Below are 12,793 nucleotides of genomic sequence, written 5' to 3'. Positions count from 1 at the left end.
CAGTAGGGGGCGCACGAGCGAAGTATACGCTACAAGTTTTGTTTTAGTGGTTGGATGTTTTAACCGATGTCTTATTAGCCATAGTCTTTTGGATGCCACTGAAACTATGTTTTTAATGTGGGGGCTCCAACTGAGGTTCGAGCTGATCGTTACGCCAAGATACTTAAATTGTTCTACTGTTTCTAGAGGAGCGCTATTAATTTTATACGAATACTTCAGTGGATGTTTCTTTCGGGTTAAGGTCATTTGTTTGCATTTCGTGACATTTAATGTCATCGACCAGTTTTGGCACCAATTACTAACAGCACACAAGTAGTTATTTAGAACGAGCTGGTCACGTTCGGCGAGAATTGTGTGATAAATTACGCAGTCATCTGCGAAAAAACGGGCCCGCACAGGAGAGTAATGTTTTAGGTCATTTAAATATATAAGAAAAAGAAGCGGCCCAAGGACTGAGCCCTGTGGCACTCCTGAAAATACTGGAGCGATGGGCGAGCTTGAACTGGATATCTGGACGTACTGTTGCCGGTGAGATAGGTATGAATCAAGCCACTGTAAAATTTGTTGATTCTGTAAGATGTCTAAGTTTTAGCAGAAGGTTACTATGCAGTACGCGGTCGAAGGCTTTTTCAAAGTCCAGGAAAATGGCATCTATTTGTCCTGCTTTGTCAAGGGTTTTACAGAAATCATTGGTAGTGTGAATTAGCTGTGTCACAGTAGATAACCCGCGACGAAATCCATGTTGAGCTTCAGAAAAAAAATTATTGTCTTCCAAGAATGAGGCGATGTATTTGAAAACAAAGTGTTCCATAACTTTACCTGCGGTGCACAGCAAGCTAATTGGCCTGTAATTAGCGACACAGTGGTTGGTACCAGATTTGTGCACAGGAATAACCTTAGCCAGCTTCCAATCCCTGGGAACGTCACCCTCTCGTAGACTAGTACGGAATATAATACAGATAATTTTGAACACCATTCCGCGTATCTGGAAAGAAACGTGTTCGGAATATCATCTGGTCCAGATGATTTCTTTGTATTCAGGTGTAGAAGGGCGGAAAAAATGCCTTCTTCGCCTATGCTAAGATCAGGTACCTGGAAGCTGGTTGATCTGAAATTGGTAGACGGACCATCACCACGCAGGAACACAGAAGAAAAATAGTCGTTGAATGTTGCCGCTATTTGTTGTCCGTCACTAACGTCCACGTTATTTATTGTCAATTTGTGTATGGGGTCCTTTTTTTGAGCTAGATAATTCCAGAATTTTCGCGGGTCATTAACGAGGAAGTAGTGCAGTTTTACATTTATGAATTGAAATTTTGATTGTCTTATTTGATTTCTTAGCTCTCTACGAAGTGACGCCACAGTACTGTGTGCAGCCCTCGAAATGTTACGGGAAAGTCTGCTTACGCGACGTTTTAGGTGAATTATTTCGCGTGTAATCCATGGACTGTGGCTATGAATTTTCTTTTTCTTCAGCGGCACGTACCGATGAATACACATATGTACCGTACTTTTAAAGTTCAACCACAATTCATTTGGACTTGTGTGGCTTTCACTGTACCTTGCAAAAAAGTGTCGTATTCTTGTTCAAGAAGGTCCAAAATACTCTCGTCTTCAGCGTCATTGAAATCGTAAAATTGTTTTGATGATTGGCGTGTGATTGGTCGTGCCATATTGGTTTTGAAAAGCACTAAATCGTGGTCGGATATACCAGGCATAATATTAACCGTGAAACCCAGCCTTTCAATAGCATCAGACACAAATACAAGGTCTAGAAGTGAGCCCGTGGTAGCAGTAACTCGCGATGGTTCAGCCGCAGCCTGCTTCAAGTTAAAAGAAAAGGCAATATCGAGTAGCAAATCAGAATGCCGGCATGAAGATGAGACGCTCAAGGATTCCCAGTTGATTTTTGGCAAGTTAAAATCACCACACAAAATGACATGTGAATATCGCTTTTTGTGCTCATTCAAAAAGTCGTACAGCGTCTCGAGCATACCTAGATCTGAATTCGGTGGCCTGTAAACGGCGCCAATAAAGATGCTGTGTTTGCAAGTATGAAGTCGGATCCAGACCATTTCTATGCTAGTATGGTGTGGTACAAGCGTGTAATCTGTTCCTTTCTTTATCACAATGGCTACCCCACCCCCTCTAGAACTGCGGTCATGGCGGATAATTTCGTGCGAATGAGGTATCACATCCTTATCGGATATGTTATCATGGAGCCACGTTTCGGTGAGCACTGCAACATCAGGCTCATACGTTAAAAGAAGACCTTCGAAGTCTTCCGTTTTATTCCGGATGCTGCGGGCATTAATGTTCAGAACAGAGAACTCGCTTTGAACTGTGTCTCTATGGCCTAAATTGCGGCTCTTAAGCGAACTCTATTTCCGAAGTTACAGTTAGGCCGTCATTGTGAAGCTAGCGGGACTATTTTATCTTGAGTGTCGTCCCATTGGAACAGTTTACCATTAATTTGGATTTTGTCGAATGACAGCACGACCTTGGCACCTTTCTGCCTGTGTTCAGCAGCAGCAGCCCAGAGCTTCTTTCGGATTGATTGTACCCGCGGGGAGAAATCTTCCGATATGCTATAGGCTGTGCCTCTCAGTTTGTTACAATTCTTCAAAATATTGGCCTTATCTCTGCCATCCATAAATTTAAATATGACGGGTCGGCATCTGCCCTCGGCTGGGCGGCCAATTCTGTGAATACGCTCGATAGCCACATTTGGAACCTTTAGAGTGTCAGTCAGAATGTTTTTAGTCACGACTTGTTCGAGGGATTGCAAATTTTCTTCGGTCGATTCTTTTATGCCATATACAATCAAGTTCTCTCTTCTACTCCTATTCTCCAAGTCGTCTACTTTCAAAGCCAGTTTTTCGACTTCTGACTGAAGCTCGTCAACCTTGCTCGTGTAATTAGTCACCGTAGCAGAAATATCGTCAAGCTTCTTGTCAATTGAAAACAGCTTAATACTTGTTTCGTTAATCTTGCTGTTAGTAGCTTGCACAGTGTGTTTAAGTTCATGAACATCATCAACTAGGGTCTGAAGCATCTCTGCAGTAGACGGTCCCGGGTTAGTCTCTACGTCACCACATGTAGGCAGTAGGTTCACAAAGCAATGGTAAATCGCAGTAAGCATGTCACTCAAAGACCGTGGGCACGGCAGAAGCAAGAGGCAAACATTGTCACTGCGATAGGTATACGTTAGGCGATAGTCTCTCACCTGAACGAAAAACAGGAAAGGATTCGTGAGTGGCATTGTCGCTGTGCCCCTGCCGTGCCCACTGGCCGGAATCCGCGAAGTGGCCGGACCTTTATGCTGCCAAAACTCTGACGTAATCGATGACGGCGAGGAAAATCCGGCAAGTAACGGTGCCCATGTGCGCATGTCCGGGAGCATGTCACTGATATCGCATCTCTGTGGACTGGTAGGCCTGAAGATACAGTATTCCGTCGTCTCAGCCGCAGAAAGGCCGAAGCATGTCTCGATGGCTGGGGGTGTCGGGCAGATGAAGAGCACGGCCTGAACGAAAAACAGGAAAGGATTCGTGAGCGGCATTGTCGCTGTGCCCCTGCCGTGCCCACTGCCACACAACAGTATTCGTCATCTGTTTTGCTTGCGTTTCCTTTTTTCAAAACGCTGCGCTTGCTACTTTCCTGTCAAGAATGCTCTGTCATGCTGATAACGCGCATGCCGTTCGTGACTTGTAAGTACCGGGCTCGCAGCATTAAAGAAAGGAAACGCGGACAAGACAGATGACGTTTATCGTTGTGTGGCAAGATACGACTTAAAGGATGTAAACTTTTCTGAGAGTGCACCAACATGTTGTCCTGTATACTCTTAAAAAAATTACACCCTTTGTGTCGTATCTTGCCAAGCAACAATAATCATCTGTCTTGTCCACATTTCCTTTATTTAGCGTTGCGAGCCCGGTACTTCCAAGCCACGAATGGCATGCGCGTTATCAGCATGACAGAGCATTCTTGACAGAAAAGTAGCGAGCGCAGCGTTTTCGAAAAACGAAACGCAAGCAAAACAAATGACGATAATTGTTGTACGGCAAATATGCACCCCAAAGGGTGTACATTTGTTGAGGAGTCTACGCTCTAAGAAAAGTTTACACCCTCTGAGTTGTATCTTGCGGCACAACAATAAACGTCATCTGTCTTGTCCGCATTTCCTTTCTTTAACGCTGCGAGCCCGGTACTTCACAGCAATGAACGGCATGCACGTTATCAGCATGACATAACTTTACCAACGGGAAAGTAGCGGGCGCGGCGTTTTCAAGAAAGGAAACGCAAGCGAGGCAGATGACGATTATTTTGTGTGGCAGATATACACCCCAAAGGGTGTAATATTTTTCTGAGTGCACTCTTAAGCAAAATTACACCCTTTTGCCACACAACAATAATCGTCATCTGTCTTGTCCGCATTTCCTTTCTTTAACGCGGCGTGCCCGGTACTTGCAAGTCACGAAGGGCATGCCCGTTATCAGCATGACAAGGAATTCTAGACAGGAAAGTAGCGAACGCAGCGTATTCAAGGAAGGAAGCGCAAGCAAGGCAGATGACGATTACAATCTAAAAACAGTTGCACCCTTTGGGGTGTATGTTTGCCACACAACGATAATCGTCATCTGTCTTGTCCGCATTTCCTTTCATTAACGCGGGGAGCCCGGTACTTTCCAGTAACGAACGGCATGCACGTTATCAGCATGACATAGCATTCCCGACAGGAAAGTAACGAGCGCAGCGTTTTCAAGAAAGGAAACGCGGGCAAGAAAGATGACGATTATTATTGTGTGGCAAATATACACTCCAAACGGTGTAAACTTTTCTTAGAGTGTATCGTTGTCTGGAAAATATATACCTCAAAGGGTGTAAATTTGTTTAAGAGCGCATCTCAGCTGATCACGAGAACTGGGATGATGTGCTGCCCTTCACGTACGCATACGATTCAGTCAAGCACGAAATAACCGGGTATGCGCTTTTCGACCGGTTGTACGTTCGTAGTCCCCAAACGTTCTTGGGCACAATTTTGCCATTCGTACTGAACGAAGACACATCCCTTGCACAGACAGTGTGTCGTGCCGAAGAAGCGCGTCGGCTTGCTCGCTTAAAAATACTCTCTTCGCAAGTTTCAACGAAGGCACGCTATGACGCTCGGCATATAGCTGTCACTTTCGTTCCAGGCGATCATGTGTTACTGTGGACACCTGTACGGAAGAAAGGCCTGTATCACAAGCTTATTTCAACGGACAGCGGACGATTCGTGATACTCAACCGATGAAGTGACGTCAACTACGTAATAGCAAACTGACCTCCAATAATCGCCGGTCGCGGAAGACACAAATGGTTCATGCCACCCTCCTGAAGCGCTACCATCATAGGGTTCCGAAATCAAGCACTAGGAGCCATGTAATTTTCTAACTCACTCGGCGAGCTTCGTCTGCGCCGGAGGAAGATGTTACGCTGCGCGACGAAGCCGAAGAAGAGAAGAAGAAAAATGCCCAACTGTCTGCGATCTCGCCTCTACGCCTCCTCGGTCATCTTGTAAATAAACCCATCTCATCCGTAACAATATTTTAGATTAATCTTTTACTGTTTCATAAGGTTCCGTGATTTCCCGCTTTCTTTACTCATTAAAACTTACATCAAAACTTACAGTGTGTCCCAACTATCAGGCACCAAATTTTTAAAATGTCGCAGTTTCGTCCGAATGGCGAAGCATCGATTGCGATAGCAATTGGCGGACAGCTTTACGAAGTAAGGATAGCAGTTTTATCGGCCGTATAAGCTCGTAAACATAGGAACACTATACTCACGGACAACATTCCGTGGCTATGAAGGGAAAGCTACGGGCGTGTGGCTGCTGCACGTGTGTTACCGCGTTAAGTAGTGTGGCAGCGCTTAACGGTGCTCTTGGTTGCTCGGAACAGACGCCGAATCAACGCAGCTTCCACGCGCGACGGTTTCGCGTTTTGCCAGACGCGGAAGGGAAAAGCCACAAAATAAGTAAACCTTTACACTCAGTGGCATGTTCTCTCTTATTTACCTGTTGCTAATAAGGTATTTATGTTTTGTTTTCCCCAGCCTAAACTAACGTGGATTAAAACGTGGGACTCTTTTCAGGAGCGCTCTCACTTGCTGGCGCTTGGCCTCCGCAGCTTTCCCTTCATAGTCGCAGAAATTTGTCCGCACGTATAACTAAATTAACACGTACAAGCCAACGAGAACACATCTCACTCGATGACCGTGGAAACTCGCTGTCAAACCGCCGCATTGAGGAAACGCGGCAGCAGCAGCGAGCGAATTGACCTTCATGCAGCCGCTCGCATAAACGTGAACTACGCCTTGAAAACACAGCACAGCGCAAACTCTGTACCCGTCGTAGCTGGCTTTTAAGGTACAACTGCCGAAATGGTACAACTGCCCGAACGCGCGCGCGTGGCCGCCCTGGCCGCCCGGAGTAGAACGCGCGCCCCTTCTCTACCCTCCCTCGAAGCCTTGCGCGCGGCGGAAGGTAGCGAACTTCCTCCCCGCTTTCGTCCGTTGCGTGCGCGAGATCGAGCCGCCATCGCTGACTCACCCTCGCACGCTTTGACTAGCACATACAGTATACGGCGCGCGGTGACGATCACCCGTAGATTTTATACCGAACCTCACAGCGACGGCGACGCCGACGCCGACGCCAATGAGAGAAATGCGCCGGGAGTGCGCATATAGTTACTATCGGAATAAAATATGCAAAGCCCACGTAGCTGGACAGAACCACGGTAATGTTTTGCGGTCACATGTAAATACTGAGATAATATCTTGCATTCCGCCTACTTACATAACTAGTCTTAACTCATACACTTCTGAAAGATGCAATTAGATGAAAAGTGTCAATGAGAAAATTGTAGAGCAACATGAAAAACTCCCTATACAGCTTTCTGTTGCTCAATACGCGCTACATAAAAGTGTTTTCTGAGCGTAAAGAACCTCGCGATACACGCAGAGTTATGTAGTCACACACACACACACACACACACACACACACACACACACACACACAAACACACACACACACACACACACACACACACACACACACACACACACACACACACACACACACACACACACACACACACACACACACACGCACGCACGCACGCACGCGCGCGCGCACACACACACGCACACGCACGCACACGCACACACACGCACACGCGCGCGCGCGCGCGCATTCACAGTTGTTTAATAATGTCACTTGACCGGAGGAACTCTAACAGCGCCTTGGTCGCCTTCTGGTGTGAAGACCGCATAAGCCGGCGCTCTAAGATCGTCTGCTCAGGCCTGCCAGCTCCATCACGAGCGACTGTCTCTAGGAGCTGTAGCGGGGACAATGACGGAGAATGTGTTCGGTTGTTTATTCGCTGCCGCAACTATCACTGACACCACTGTCGGCCATTCCGATGCTGCGAATAAATGCATTCGTAAAAGATACTCCAAGCCACAATCGCAGATAACAACTGTCTCGATTGGGGATAATCCAGATGGAATACATAATGGGAGGGATGGGCCCAGGCGGTTCACTCGAGTATGCAGCAAACCTTGCGTGTTCAACATGAATCCTGCGGCATCACGTGTGAGTATGCTAAGCTTTGCTGCTGCACCGGTTCTTTATAGCGGGACAGGTTCCTTCGCGGCATTTTCGTCAGCCCTCATAGCCGCTTCATCGGCATGTTCATAGCCCATGATGCCGCAGTTCCCTGGGAGCCACTGAAAAGTGATGTCGTGTTCTTATCCTGCTAGTTGGTGGTATAGCTGCCTTATTTCCAGAACAAGTTCGTTTTGTGGCACACGACGCAGGACGAGTAGCGGCCAATTCAGGGCTGCCTTCTAATCGGTAAATATGCTCCATCTTCGTGGTAGATCTTCATGAATCATGCGACATGCACGGCGACGTGCAGCAAGCTCCGCAGCAGTCGAGTTGTCCGGTGGGAGGTCTTCAACATAATAGTCACGGGGACGATAACAGCTCCTGTAGATCTGCCCACATTTGTCGAACCATCAGTCTAAATTTAATCCTATCCGCAAAAAAAGTGTATAATCTAAAGTTGATGCAACACATACATAAACACAAATTACAGGGTGCCTTCCCAAGAACTGTATCCACGAAATATGGGTTCAGAAGCTCTAGCCGACAAACTAAAAAATACGCACGAACAATGGCAAACAGGCCAGTGAATATAAAGCAGTGCAATTATTAAACCACCATGATTCGAATATTGACCTTACATTACAAGCCAAGAAGCTCAAGCGCAATTATAGATCAATCCCTCTGACTACTAACCTCATAGTCGATCCATAAATGTTGTCAAAGTATGTTCTGTATATTTTGAGGTGAATTTTTTTATTTCTTTATATATATATATATATATATATATATATATATATATATATATATATATATATATATATATATATATATATATATATGTATATATATATTTGTTGCTGGAAATTGCGACAATTTAAACAAAATTGTTAGATTCCATATCAATGTATCTTTCTTAAATGTATAATGTATTGTAGAGCGTGTTGCATATAGATGTATAAACAAATACGTGTGTGATCCGATGTAGAGAAGGAGATGCATTGTACTTAATGAATCGTATATTGAGTCGTGTCAACTGCTGTAGACTGTGTTGTTCATCAGGGGGCCAAGACCTCGTCATGCTTTCTCGCCTTTAGCCTTTGCCTCGCGCAGGGAAATTTTGTATTCTTCGTGCAAAATAAACATGTTTGATTTGATTTGATTTGAAAATTCGTGCAGCATCAGCAGAGATAGCTGCTTGATAGCTGGCGACGAGTGCCCTGCTTTTGCGCGAATTCCTGGCACTTAGAGTCGAACTTGTGGGCGTGCCAAACACCACGGAGATGAGAGCAACCTCTTGGCAGGCGTATAACTCCAGAAAGGCAGTCGCGGTACGCCGATATCTCCTGGCAAAAGGAGGCACTGGGCCGGTCTTTCGGCAGTGCGGCGAGGTGGTGGAAATGGGCGCAAGCATTGTGCCTGATGTGTTCTTTAAACACTTCCAATGTCATATGAATTGTGACTTGGTAGCCTTGAGCTATCGCAATTTTTACGCTGTGGATGTGCAGGGCGGCACTCCAAGACAAACCTTGTTTACCTGCAGCTGAGCACTCTCGATTGTGTGGATGTTACTGCTGCATATAATGTTCAGTACAGGTAAGCTATACCTCAGATACCCCAGAAACAGCGCCTTGAGAGCCGCAACGTCGCGTATACTGTCGTACTCCACGCTTTCATTCGAAGAAATTCGAAGAAATGTGAAATGGCCGTTGGAATTTTCTTCAGGGAGGCCACACGGAGACTCCAGCTGAGGTCTCTATCAATGATCACCCCTAAGAAACTGTGCGTCCTGGCGTAGCAGATGTTTTGTCCATTGATAGATATAGTGCAGGACGTTATCGGATTCCGCGTAAAAGCGACTAGCGCACATTTCTCAGGTGAAATCTTGAAGCTTCGTTCCCTAAGGTACGCCTATATTGAGGTCGCGGCTTTATGAAGCCTTGCGCGCACCTGAGGACCTGTTACACCTGACGTACACACGCAGATGTCATTGGCGTACATTGATACCTGGTCAGCATTTGGTATGCATTCCACGAGACCCACAAGAACGAGATCGAACAGTGTGGGGCTCAAGACGCTACCATTGGGAACACCACGGTGTGTGCAGTGTTGAGAGGTCGGGCCGTCAGAGGTCTCCACAAGAAAGGACCTCATGTGTAAGTTGTTGATGGTTCGCGGGTACACAAAGACACCAAGGCCAACTGATTAAAGAGCACCAAGTATGACGCCATGAGCAACATTGTCATAACCTCATTTTATGTCCAGAAACATAGCGGCAATAACCGTTTACATTTCCTTTGATGTTGAACGTAAGTGGTTCATTGAAGTAAGCGGTTCATCGATGAGATGATCACTGGAACAGCGGAGACGTCGAAAACAGGCCCTAGCGTTTGGATAAACTTTGTAGCCTTCCAGGTACCACTCCAATCTGGCAAGTACCATAAGTTCCATCACCTTTCCTACGCAACGAACCAGCGCGCTTGGCGGCATGACGTGAGCTCTAGTGGTGACTTTCTAGGTTTGAGGAGTGGAACCAGACGGCTTCTCTTCCATTCTTGAGGAACGTTTCCATATCCCGCCAGAATACATTGAATATATTCAGCAACGAATTTCGTGCTCACTCACCGGGGTGGCACCTGATGCGGTACGATATGCCATCTGGTTCAGAGGATTACACAAGGCAAGAGCCGCATCGGGCGCCTCGATGGTGAAAAGCAGGTCCATGCGTGAATCTCGCGAATACGGTATGATGCCATCCGTGCCAGTAGAGCCTGTGTGCGTTGGATCCTTGCATAGGAGTATGAGTAGATTTTAATGAAGAGAAAGGAGGAGAGGTCGGCCTGGAGAGCGTGTCTCTAGCCTGATACTCCTCACTGGAGAAAGGGGAAGTGGGAAATACAGGGAAGGTAGGTGGCGGGTGATTATGCTATGGTACAATGAGACACTATATACATGTCCAATATACGGATGCGCACTGTAGACTCAATACAAGTAAGAGTAATCTTGTCCACGCAAAACGTAATCTTGTCACAAAAAGCTTCTAGAGGCGATCGTCTAAACCAGTCTGACTGAAAAAGTTCAAAAGTGATTTTATGGCACGTTGCGCACAGTCAACACTCCTCCACGCGCCCAAAAGCTTTTCTTCTGAAAAGGGGTGGGAGTCCAAGCTGTCAACAGTAGATTTGAGTGTTCTTCGTTCGGCTGCATATTGAGGGCACACGCAAAGTACGTGAGCTATTGTCTCGAGAGTGTGACAGACGCTACATTCAGGGTCCCGTGCTTGTCCAATCTTGTGAAGGTATCGGTGAGTGTATGCCGCACCCAGCCGTAATCGATGAATGAGTGTTTCCTGGCTTCTCCGCAACCGAAGTGGAAGCCGGAATTGTAATCCAGCGTCAAGTTTATGGAGGCGCTCTTGTCGATGTTCGGGGTTGTCCCGATGTCGCGCCGTAGAAGTTTTAATGGAGGTATGGAGCAAGGCGTTAATGTCATAGCGAGAAAAATAAATTTGTATAATTGTTCCGTCAGTGCGCGCCTTTTTTGCTTCCGCGTCAACCTGTTCGTTTCCAGCTATTCCACAATGGCCAGGAATCCACTGCAGCACGATGGTATGCCCGGAATGAGACGCCTCAGCAAGCAGAGACATGATGTCATAAATCAGAGGACTATGTGCGGTTTTGTTATTTATATAATTTCTGATGAGTTGCAGGGCTGGTTTTGAGCCACAGAACACTGTCCACTTCTCGAGACTCTGTTGCAGTATGCAGCGAACTGCTTCTCGAACTCCGGTCAACTAAGCTGCTGTAGACGACGTCCTGTGTCCTATCTTGAACCGTTGTGCGATCCCCATTCCTGGCACCGTGTAGGCCGCCGGGGAAGGGGTCTGTGTCACAAAACCATCTGTAAAAATATGTTCTTAATATCCATACATGTAAGCAATGTATGATAGCGCGAAATGCTTATGCCCAGCAAGCGGCATTTTCGACTTATTCGTTATTCCAGGGATTAAGAGCCTCACCGTTGGCTTTGCCATCGTCCAGAGTGGAACTTCGGGTATGTCATACAGTTCGAAGTCCGACGGCAACAAGTATTGCTGTGACAACACGGCTTCTGAGTAGGCGGACACAGGCCGTACGCTTGTGACGTTCGTGAGTGGATGATTCCTGTGTCTAGTCAGTAGCCTTAGATGCACTCGCAATGGCTCATGTTGCAGATAAACTCGAGCTGGGCACGCACGTGCCTCTGCAATAAGGCCCCAAGTAGACGCACATCGTGGTAGTCCTAGGCAAATTCTCAGTGCGCGAGCCTGGGTACTTTCAAGCGTGCGTACAGCAGTTGTAGTAACCCGAGAAAGTACAGGACACTGTAGCGGAAGTAGCCAATAAAAAGTGCTTGGTAGAGCTGCAGAAGAGATGACTTGGATGGCCTCCACGATTTTCCAGACATATGTCGAATGATCTGAGTAAAGCTGTCCAGCTTTTTTCTTAATCCAGAGAGGTGCTTCGACCAAGATAAGTCACGGTCGATGATGACTCCGAGAAACTTGTAGTGGGTTACTCAAGGTATAATCTTACCATCAATCATAACGGGGAAGCAGGCTATTGACTTCCGTGTAAATGCCATGGTTACACTTTTTTCCGGTGAGAGCTGCAGTCCGCGACTGTTTAGGTATGTCGATGTTATTGACACCGCGCGCTGCAGCTTCGTTTGCACTTGCAAGCGCGTTAAGCTCGTGGTCCATATACAGATGTCGTCTGCGTACACAGAGACTGTGCCTGCGTGTTCTTTGACCAGTCCAATGAGAACGATATTAAATAAAGTTGGGCTCAATACACCTCCTTGAGGCACTCCACGATAGACGGCGTGGTTTTTTGTTTCACCGTCTGGAGTTGTCATGAATATCGTTCTCTCTTGAAGATAGCTGGCTGTCCACTTATGCATACGTCCCACGACGCCACATTCTTCTAGGACATCTAAAATTGCATCATGTAGAACGTTGTCAAAAGCACCCTTAATATCTAGAAAGACAGCAGCCGTTAATCGACGGCGACGTTTCTAATGTTCAACAGTTGTTACTAGGTCAATGATGCTGTCGATTGACGACCTACCCTTTCGCAAATCTGTCATTGTGTCTGGATATATATT

General features: G+C 46.5%; 1 protein-coding gene and 1 long non-coding RNA gene across 2 annotated transcripts in view; one reads left to right on the top strand and one right to left on the bottom strand.

Moving 5' to 3' along the window:
- Positions 1-12,793, bottom strand: part of LOC142575139 (uncharacterized) — a 60,421-nt gene that overhangs the window by 24,293 nt on the left and 23,335 nt on the right. The window contains exon 2 of the long non-coding RNA XR_012826590.1: positions 3,227-3,526. This is a non-coding gene — a long non-coding RNA (uncharacterized LOC142575139). The remainder of the gene's footprint in view (positions 1-3,226; positions 3,527-12,793) is intronic.
- LOC142575138 (echinoderm microtubule-associated protein-like CG42247) overlaps positions 1-12,793 on the top strand; it is a 338,361-nt gene that overhangs the window by 302,366 nt on the left and 23,202 nt on the right. The window lies entirely within an intron of this gene.

The sequence above is a fragment of the Dermacentor variabilis genome, chromosome 3, assembly GCF_050947875.1.
Source record: "Dermacentor variabilis isolate Ectoservices chromosome 3, ASM5094787v1, whole genome shotgun sequence".
NCBI lineage: Eukaryota > Metazoa > Arthropoda > Arachnida > Ixodida > Ixodidae > Dermacentor > Dermacentor variabilis.
Note: the sequence above shows the minus strand (reverse complement) of the source record. Positions and strands in the feature narration are given on the sequence as shown.